Here is a 10295-nt window from a genome sequence, read left to right on the forward strand (position 1 = left end):
CGACCGATCGTTTCCACAGATGCTGCCCGACCTGCTGGGTTCCTCCAGCGTGTTGTCAGTGTTGCTTTGACCCCAGCATCTGCAGAGTATTTTGTGTTTACATTTAGGTCTAATAGTTTGCCTTTGGAAATTGTTCGTAATTCTTTGAAATTGTTTGTCTGGCTCTGGGTTTCCACAAACCAGAGGAAATCTGCAGATCACATCAAAGTTGTTGGTGAACGCAGCAGGCCAGGCAGCATCTCTAGGAAGAGGTACAGTCGACGTTTCGGGCCGAGACCCTACGAAGGGTCTTTGATGTGTGTTGCTTGAATTTCCAGCATCTGCAGAATTCCTGTTGTTTGCGAAATCTGCAGATGCTGGATACCCGAGCCGAGCAACACACAGAAAATGCTGGGGCGACTCCGTAGGCCAGGCAGCGTCATCTCAGTCGGAAACGGCGGCTGTTTACTCTTTTCCATAGACGCTGCCTCCAGCTGTTTGTCTGTGCTGCTTGTTGTGCAGCCATTGCCCGGAGACACAAGTCTGGGCAGTACGAGCTGTTGGGGCAGCAGGCTCCCCTCTCCACGCACCTGACCAACCCAAAGGGCCGGCCGAGACCGATACAGTTCGGCACCAGAAGCGTCGCAGGAGTTGCCAGTCGGCACTGAACTCAGCGCAGGACTGCGTTCGGCACCCCAGCTCCGGAACTTACTCCCAAACCCTTCCCCAATGAGTGGGTATAGCCGCTAGGCAGCGGAGGTTTGAGAGCAGAGTTTTCCTTCTCCGAGGTGAGCTGCCAGCCACAGCCATTTGACCGACACGACCAGTTTTAAAAAAGTTGGTGAGTTAGTCATACTTTATTGATCCCGGGGGAAGTTGGTTTTCGTCACAGATGCACCATAAATAATTAAATAGTAATATGTAAATTATGCCAGGAAATAAGTGCAGGACCAGCCTTTTGGCTCAGGGTGTCTGACCCTCCAAGGGAGGAGTTGTAAAGTTTGATGGCCACAGGCAGGAATGACTTCCTATGGCGCTCAGTGTTGCATCTCGATGGAATGAGTCTCTGGCTGAATGTACTCCTGTGCCCACCCAGGACATTATGTAGTGGATGGGAGACATTGTCCAAGATGGCATGCAACTTGGACAGCATCCTCTTTTCAGACACTACCGTCAGAGAGTCCAGTTCTATCCCCACAACATCACTGGCCTTATGAATGAGTTTGTCGATTCTGTTGGTGTCTGTTTAAGGCGCCGGTAACCAGCCTTTGCCCCTTCTCCTGTCGGTAGAAACAGTTCTGCCAGGTGTAGTAGCTAAGTCATACGTGGAGGACTGGAGCTGGACGGTTGTCAGAGGCTATTTGAGGCGGCCCAAAGATCTGAGGTCACTCAATTGAAAAAAAAGGGCTATGTCGATGGAAAGAGTTTGAATTGATCTTAGAGTAGATTCAAAAGATTCAAAAAATCAAAAAAACTTTATTGTCATTCTAACCATACATCAGCTCTGCAGGGCAGAATGAGACAACGTTTCTCAGGGGCAGTGCAATCATAACAAACGCAACACTAAATGATAAACATAACAATAAATGGTAAAACACAACAGCCACATGTCAGTTAAAATCAGTTATAAGTGTTCAGTGCAAGTTAAAAGTGTCCAAAGCAGAGTCAGGTGGAGCAGCTATTTAGCAGTCTGACTGCCTGTGGGAGGGAGCTGTTTAGTAGCCTTGTGGTTTTAGTTTTGATGCTCCTGTAACGTTTGCCTGATGGCAGAAGAACAAACAGTTCATGGAGAGGGTGTGAGGGGTCTTTAATGATGTACCGTGTCTTCTGGAGGCATCGACTCTGGAAGAGGTCTTGGACAGAAGGTAGGGAGACCCCAATAACCTTCTCTGCTCCCCTAACCACCCTCTGCAAGGCTTTTTTGTCGACAGCACTGCAGCTGGAGTACCAAGTTGTGATGCAAGAGGTCAGCACACTCTCAACCAGGCCTCTGTAGAATGTAGTTAAGATGTTAGTGGGGAGTGATGCTTGTTTAAGCTTCCTCAGAAAGTGCAATCTCTGTTGGGCCTGTTTCACAATCCCAGTGGTGTTCCTGGACCAGGTGAGATTGTCCAAGATCTGCACCCCAAGGAACTTGATGTTTTCCACTCTGTCCACTGTGGAGCCGCTGATGCTGAGGGGTGTGTGCTCAGGCTGAGACGGTCTGAAATCGACGATCATCTCCTTGGTTTTGGTGACATTAAGCATCAAGTTGTTATCCCTGCACCAGCTCTCTAGGTGTTTGACCTCCTCCCTGTACATAGTTTCATCATTTTTGCTGATGAGCCCCACCACTGTGGTATCACCTGCAAATTTAATGATCGGGTTCTCCTTGAATCTGGCTCTCCAGTCATGTGTTGGCAGTGTAAACAGCAATGGGCTAAGCACACAGCCTTGTGGGGATCCAGTGCTCAGTGTGATGGAGTCAGAGATGTTCCTGCCAACACGGACTGACTGTGGTCTCTCTGTCAAGAAATCCAGAATCCAGTGACACATGGCAGTGCTAAGGCCAAGGAGCAACAGTTTCTCCACTAGTCTCTGCGGGATGATGGTATTGAACGCTGAACTGAAATCAATGTACAGGATTCTGGCATAAGTAGGTGAAAAGATCAGAAAAACATCGTGGGCTGAAGTGCCTGGTTATTGTTCTATGTTCCATAGAGGCGATGATGAGAAAGATGTTCCCCTGGAGGTGATATTGAAAGAAAAGAGAGCGGATGCATAGGAAAATTCAAGTGAATCATTGTTTGCTGGGGGCTAAAACTTCAAATAGGTCCAGGATATGGCGCATTTTCAACTGCCTATGCACTGGTTAAAAAGGACTGAGAGTTCGCATCACGTATTTTATTTCAATAGGTTCAGGGTCTCGCATATTTCAGCCCTATAAACCGCAGGCGAGTAAATGAAACGAAGCAGGCGTGTGTGTGAATGACAAGTGGAATGCACTGCGTGGTGTTGTTGTACGGGCAAACACATCAGAGGCTTCTAAGTAACATTTAGAGGCATGTTTTTCCCCTGCGTCAGCTCGCATTTCTTTGAACACCGCACCCTCGAGAACCGTAGATACCAACACCTGTTTCAACACACACAAGATACTGGTGAACGCAGCAGGCCAGGCAGCATCTATAGGAAGGGGTACAGTCAGCGTCTCGGGCTGAGAACCTTCGTCAAGACTAACTGAAAAAGAGCTAGTAAGAGATTTGAAAGTTGGGGGGGGGGGGTTCCCCCGGGAAACAATGGTTCATTCGAACTTTCCTATGCATCAGCTCCCTTCTCTTTCAATACCATCTCCAGAACACCTTTTTCAGTCATCACTTCTATGGAACATAGAACAGGAACAGAAAGTGGTGGCTTTGGCCCAGTCCATCGCGGGCAAAGCCCTCGCCACCACTGGGCACGTCTACAAGGAGGGCTGTCGCAGGAGAGCAGTATCCGTCATCAAGGGCCCCCGCCATCCAGGCCGTGCTCTCACTAGCGAACACATGAGGCTGCTTAACAAGATAAAAACTTGTGGGTTACGGGAAAGATACTGGCATGCATAGCGGAATGGCTGACAGGCAGGAGGCTGCGAGTGGGAATGAAAGGGGCCTTTTCTGCTTGGCTGCCAGTGACTAGTGGTGTTCCTCGGGGGCCTTTATTGGGACCGCTACTTTTCACACTGTTTGTCAGTGATTTAGATAATGGGAATGATGGCTTTGTGGCAAAGTTTGCAGATGATACTGTTACAAACCCATAGGTTTCGTGTACTGTGGACTGTCACTTTAAAAGAGCGCTTCAGTGAGGCAGGACCATGATGTTGTTCACTGACCGACTCGCAGTTTGTTTACCTTTCAAAACAAGGACACAGACAGTCACAGTCAGAAGAGAGAGGGAGAGGTGTGAACCTGGAAAAGGGGAGCCGCTCCAGCGTGTCGAAGCTGGGAATTTGGAACTCTGCCGCACCCACAAGGGCGGGTTGATCATCGATCCAGTGCACATCGAACATGTGGCGGTCACTTTGTATAATCCGTAGGAGTGGATGAAGGAATGTCCTGTGGGACCACTCAAAGTTAACCCTTGCCTGGGTATGTTATGTGCTAACCCCTTGAATGCGACATCCCTGTGACAGATCACTTTGGTGGTAATTCGTATGTGGATTTGGAACGGCTCGATGGAGGATCTTCGACAACTGATACTTATTAATTACCATCGTGGAACCTGTGGAATTCGACATAATTGCCTTCTCCCTACATTCACCCTGGATTACAAATATTCCTCTCTTACCATTTATTCCGTGGATGAACTGAACTTTCATACTTTACCATCTCAAGACGCTAAGCCTTGTTCCCCTCAGCTCAATAGTTTGGGAGTTATATTCAATATATATAACACTGTTAACCTTTGTTTATCTTAGTTAAGTTGCTATATTATAAGTAGATACTAATAAAGATAGTGGTTTTAACATCAAAACCAGGCTCCAGTGTGAACTCTATTGCTGCTGGTTTGTTTCTAAAACGTTACAGTTCGTAACAATACGAAGATAGGTGGAGGGGTAGGTGGTGCTGAGAAAGCAATACGATTGTAGCAGGACTTAGGCAAATTGGAAGAATGGGCAAAAAAACTGGCAGATGGAATACAGTTTTGGGAAATGTATGATAATGCTTTTTGGTAAAAGGAACAACAGTGTGGACTAACACTGTATCTGAGTGGAGAGAAGGTTCAAACATCAGAGGTGCAGAGGAACTTAAATAGACACTTAAGACTCCGTAAGTTTAATTTACAGGTTGAACCTGTGGTAAAGAAGGCAAGTGCAATGTTGGCATTTATTTCAAAGGGAATAGAATATAAAAGCAAGGAGATAATGCTGAGGCTTTACAAGTCACTGGTCAGGCCACACTTGGAGTATTGTCAACAGTTTTGGGCCCCATATCTCGGAAAGGATGTGTTGTCATTGGAGAGAGTGCGGAGGAGATTCATGAGGATGATTCTGAGAATGAAAGGGTTAACATATGGGGAACATAAGAAATAGGAGCAGGAGTAGGCCATCTGGCCCGTCGAGTCTACTCCGCCATTCAGTAAGATTATTGGCTGACCTGACCACGGACTCACCTCCACCTGCCTGCCTTTTCCCCATAACCCTTAATTCCTCTACTCTGCAAAAATCTATCCAACCTGTCTTTGATATAATTACTAAGGTGGCCTCCACTGCTTCACTGGTCAGATCCATCTCTGTCCTAAATTTACTCACCTCAGTGCAAACGACTTTCCTGCCTCTATCTTATCTACCACTTTCATAATTTTAGATATTTCTGTAAGATCTCCGCTATAAGAAGGTTTGGCAGCTTTGGGCCTGTACTCACTGGAACTAGAAGAATGTGGGTGGATCTGTTTGAAAGGACTGGATAGGGTGGATGTGGGGAGGATGTTTCCTATGGTGGGGGTATCCAGAACAAGAGGGCACAGCCTCAAAATTGAGTGGTGACCTTTTAGAACAGAGGTAAGGAGGAATTTTTTTTTTAGCCTGAGAGTGGTGAATCTGTGGAATGCTCTGCCACAGACTGCAGAGGAGGCCAAGTCCATGGGTATATTTATGACGGAAGATGATCGTTTTCTGATCAGTCAGGGCATCAAAGGATTGGCGAGAAGGCAGGTGTTTGGAGTTGAGTGGGGTCCACAATCAGCATGATGGAACGGTGGAGCAGACTTGATGGGCTGAATGGCCTAATTCTGCTCCTATGTCTTATAGTCTTATGGGCTCACTTTCAAGGACTCTACAACTCATGTTCTCTGTATTAATTGTCTACATATTTATCGGTCTTCTGTTATTGTATTTGCAGTTTGTCTTGTGCACACTGGTTGTTTATGTGAAGTTTTTCATTGATTCTATTGTATTTCTTTGTTCCACTGTAGATGCCTGCAAGAAACTGAATCTGGCAGTGGTTTATCGTGGCATATATAGGTACTTTAATAAATTTACTTTGACTGACTGTCTTTAGTCCATGCTGCCATTAACCTGACCCATCGGTTCCTCATAAATTCACTCCATCTTCTCCGACCAGAGTGATAGCACTTTTTCTCCACAGGCAATGAAGTCATGATGTGGGCTGTACTTGTAACATACAGGAATGAAAATATAGTCACACAAAAGTTCAGCACAGAAACAGGCCCTTCGGCCCATTTAGTCCATGCCCAAACTACTTAATCTGCTTCGTTCTATTGAACTACACTGGACCACAGCCCTCCATACCCTTCCCAACCACGTACCTATCCAAACTTCTCTTAAATGTTGAAATCAAAACCATATCCACCACTTATGCTGGCAGCTCGTTCCACCCTCCGAGTGACGAAGTTTCTCCTCATGTTCCCCCTTAAACTTTTCACCCTTCACCCTTAACCCATGACCTCCAGTTGTAGTCCCACCCAACCTCAGTGGAAGAAGCCTGCTTGCATTTACCCTATCTATGCCTGTGGTGATATCGTAAACACAAAATAATCTGCAGATGCTGGGGTCAAAGCAACACTCACAACACGCTGGAGGAACTCGGAACTCAGCAGGTCAGGCAGCATCCATGGAAACGATCAGTCAACGTTTCGGGCCGGAACCCTTCGTCAGGACTGAAGAGGGAGGGGGCAGAGGCCCTATAAAGAAGGTGGGGGGGAGGGTGGGAAGGAGAAGGCTGGTAGGTTCCAGGTGAAAAACCAGTAAGGGGAAAGATAAAGGGGTGGGGAAGGGAAGCAGGGAGGGGATAGGCAGGAAAGGTGAAGGAGGAATAGGGAAAAACACAATGGGTAGTAGAAGGAGGCAGAACTATGAGGGAGGTCGAGCACCTCCACTCCATCCACCACAACTGACAGGATCTCCCGGTTGCCACCCACTTCATCTCTGCTTCCCATTCCCCTTCGGATATGTCCATACATGGCCTCCTCTACTGCCATGGAGGCTAAAGTCAGGTTGGAGGAGCAACACTTCATATACCGTCTAGGTAGTCTCCAGCCCCTTGGTATAGAACATAGAATAGTACAGCACAGTACAGGCCCTTCGGCCCACAATGTTGTGCCAACCCTCAGACTCTGCCTCCCATATAAGCCCCCACCTTCAATTCCTCCATATACCTGTCTAGTAGTCTCTTAAACTTCACTAGTGTATCTGCCTCCACCACTGACTCAGGCAGTGCATTCCACGCACCAACCACTCTGAGTAAAAAACCTTCCTCTAATATCCCCCTTGAACTTCCCACCCCTTACCTTAAAGCAGTGGTGCCCTGGGGAAGAGGTGCTGGCTATCCACTCTATCTATTCCTCTTATTATCTTGTACACCTCTATCATGTCTCCTTTCATCCTCCTTCTTTCCAAAGAGTAAAGCCCTAGCTCCCTTAATCTCTGATCATAATGCATACTTTCTAAACCAGGCAGCATCCTGGTAAATCTCCTCTGTACCCTTTCCAATGCTTCTACATCCTTCCCATAGTGAGGTGACCAGAACTGGACACAATACTCCAAGTGTGCCCTAACCAGAGTTTTATAGAGCTGCATCATTACATCGCGACTCTTAAACTCTATCCCTCGACTTATGAAAGCTAACACCCCATAAGCTTTCTTAACTACCCTATCCACCTGTGAGGCAACTTTCAGGGATCTGTGGACATGTACCCCGAGATCCCTCTGCTCCTCCACACTACCAAGTATCCTGCTATTTACTTTGTACTCTGCCTTGGAGTTTGTCCTTCCAAAGTGTACCACCTCACACTTCTCCGGGTTGAACTCCATCTGCCACTTCTCTGCCCACTTCTGCATCCTATCAATGTCTCTCTGCAATCTTTGACAATCCTCTACACTATCTACAGCACCACCAACCTTTGTGTCGTCTGCAAACTTGCCAACCCACCCTTCTACCCCCACATCCAGGTCGTTAATAAAAATCACGAAAAGTAGAGGTCTCAGAACAGATCCTTGTGGGTCCCCACTAGTCACAATCCTCCAATCCGAATGTACTCCCTCCACCACCACCCTCTGCCTTCTGCAGGCAAGCCAATTCTGAATCCTCCTGGCCAAACTTCCCTGGATCCCATGCCTTCTAACTTTCTGAATAAGCCTACCGTGTGGAACCTTGTCAAATGCCTTACTGAAATCCATATAGATCACATCCACTGCACTACCCTCATCTATATGCCTGGTCAGCTCCTCAAAGAACTCTATCAGGCTTGTTAGACACGATCTGCCCTTCACAAAGCCATGCTGACTGTCCCTGATCAGACCATGATTCTCTAAATACCCATAGATCCTATCTCTAAGAATCTTTTCTAACAGCTTTCCCACCACAGACGTAAGGTTCACTGGTCTATAATTACCCGGACTATCCCTACTACCTTTTTTGAACAAGGAAACAACATTTGCCTCCCTCCAATCCTCTGGTACCATTCCCGTGGACAACGAAGACATAAAGATCCTAGCCAGAGGCTCAGCAATCTCTTCTCTCGCCTCATGGAGCAGCCTGGGGAATATTCCGTCAGGCCCCGGGAACTTATCTGTCCTAATGTATTTTAACAACTCCAACACCTCCTCTCCCATAATATCAGCATGCTCCAGAACATCAACCTCACTCATATTGTCCTCACCATCATCAAGTTCCCTCTCATTGGTGAATACCAAAGAGAAGTATTCATTGAGGACCTCGCTCACTTCCACAGCCTCCAGGCACATCTTCCCACCTTTATCTCTAATCGGTCCTACCTTCACTCCTGTCATCCTTTTTTTCTTCACATAATTGAAGAATGGCTTGGGGTTTTCCTTTACCCTACTCACCAAGGCCTTCTCATTCCCCCTTCTTGCTCTTCTCAGCCCCTTCTTAAGCTCCTTTCTTGCTTCCCTATATTCCTTAATAGACCCAGCTGATCCTTGCTTCCTAAACCTCATGTATGCTGCCTTCTTCCTCCTGACTAGATTTTCCACCTCACTTGTCACCCATGGTTCCTTCACCCTACCATTCTTTATCTTCCTCACCGGGACAAATTTATCCCTAACATCCTGCAAGAGATCTCTAAACATCGACCACATGTCCATAGTACATTTCCCTGCAAAAACATCATCCCAATTCACACCCGCAAGTTCTAGCCTTATAGCCTCATAATTTGCCTTTCCCCAATTAAAAATTTTCCTGTCCTCTTTGATTCTATCCTTTTCCATGATAATGCTGAAGGCCAGGGAGCGGTGGTCACTGTCCCCCAGATGCTCAACCACTGAGCGATCTGTGACCTGACCCGGTTCATTACCTAGTACTAGATCTAGTATGGCATTCCCCCTGGTCGGCCTGTCCACATACTGTGACAGGAATCCATCCTGGATACACTTAACAAATTCGGCCCCACCTAAACCCTTGGAACTAATCAGGTGCCAATCAATATTAGGGAAGTTAAAGTCACCCATGATAACAACCCTGTTATTTTTGCACCTTTCCAAAATCTGCCTCCCAATCTGCTCCTCTGTATCTCTGCTGCTACCAGGGGGCCTATAGAATACCCCCAGTAGAGTAACTGCTCCCTTCCTGTTCCTGACTTTCACCCATATTGACTCAAAAGAGGATCCTGCTACATTACCCACCCTTTCTGTAGCTGTAATAGTATCCCTGACCAGTAATGCCACCCCTCCTCCCCTTTTTCCACCCTCTCTATCCCTTTTAAAGCACTGAAATCCAGGAATATTGAGAATCCATTCCTGCCCTGGTGCCAGCCAAGTCTCTGTAATGGCCACTACATCATAATTCCATGTATGTACCCAAGCTCTCAGTTCATCATCTTTGTTCCTGATGCTTCTTGCATTGAGGTACACACATTTCTGCCCTTCTACCTTACTGTCTCTACACCATTTATTCTGCTTCTCTTTCCTCAAAGCCTCTCTGTATGTTAGATCTGGCTTTACTCCATGCACTTCTTTCACTGCTCTATCGCTCTGGGTCCCATCCCCCTCGCAAATTAGTTAAAACCCTCCCGAACCATGCTAGCAAACCTACCTGCAAGGATATTGCTCCCCCTCGAGTTCAGGTGCAATCCATCCAATCTGTACAGGTCCCACCTTCCCCAGAAGAGATCCCAATGATCTAAAAATCTAAAACCCTGCTCCCTGTACCAACTCCTCAGCCATGCATTCAACTGCCATCTCCTCCAATTCTTACCATCTCTGTCACATAGCACTGGTTGCAATCCTGAGAACGTCACCCTTGAGGTCCTGTTCTTCAGCCTTCTGCCTAATTCCCGAAACTCACACTTCAGGACCTCATCCCTCTTCCTGCCTATGTCGTTGG

Source organism: Mobula birostris, chromosome 29 (genome assembly GCF_030028105.1).
Source record: "Mobula birostris isolate sMobBir1 chromosome 29, sMobBir1.hap1, whole genome shotgun sequence".
In the NCBI taxonomy this organism is placed as follows: domain Eukaryota; kingdom Metazoa; phylum Chordata; class Chondrichthyes; order Myliobatiformes; family Myliobatidae; genus Mobula; species Mobula birostris.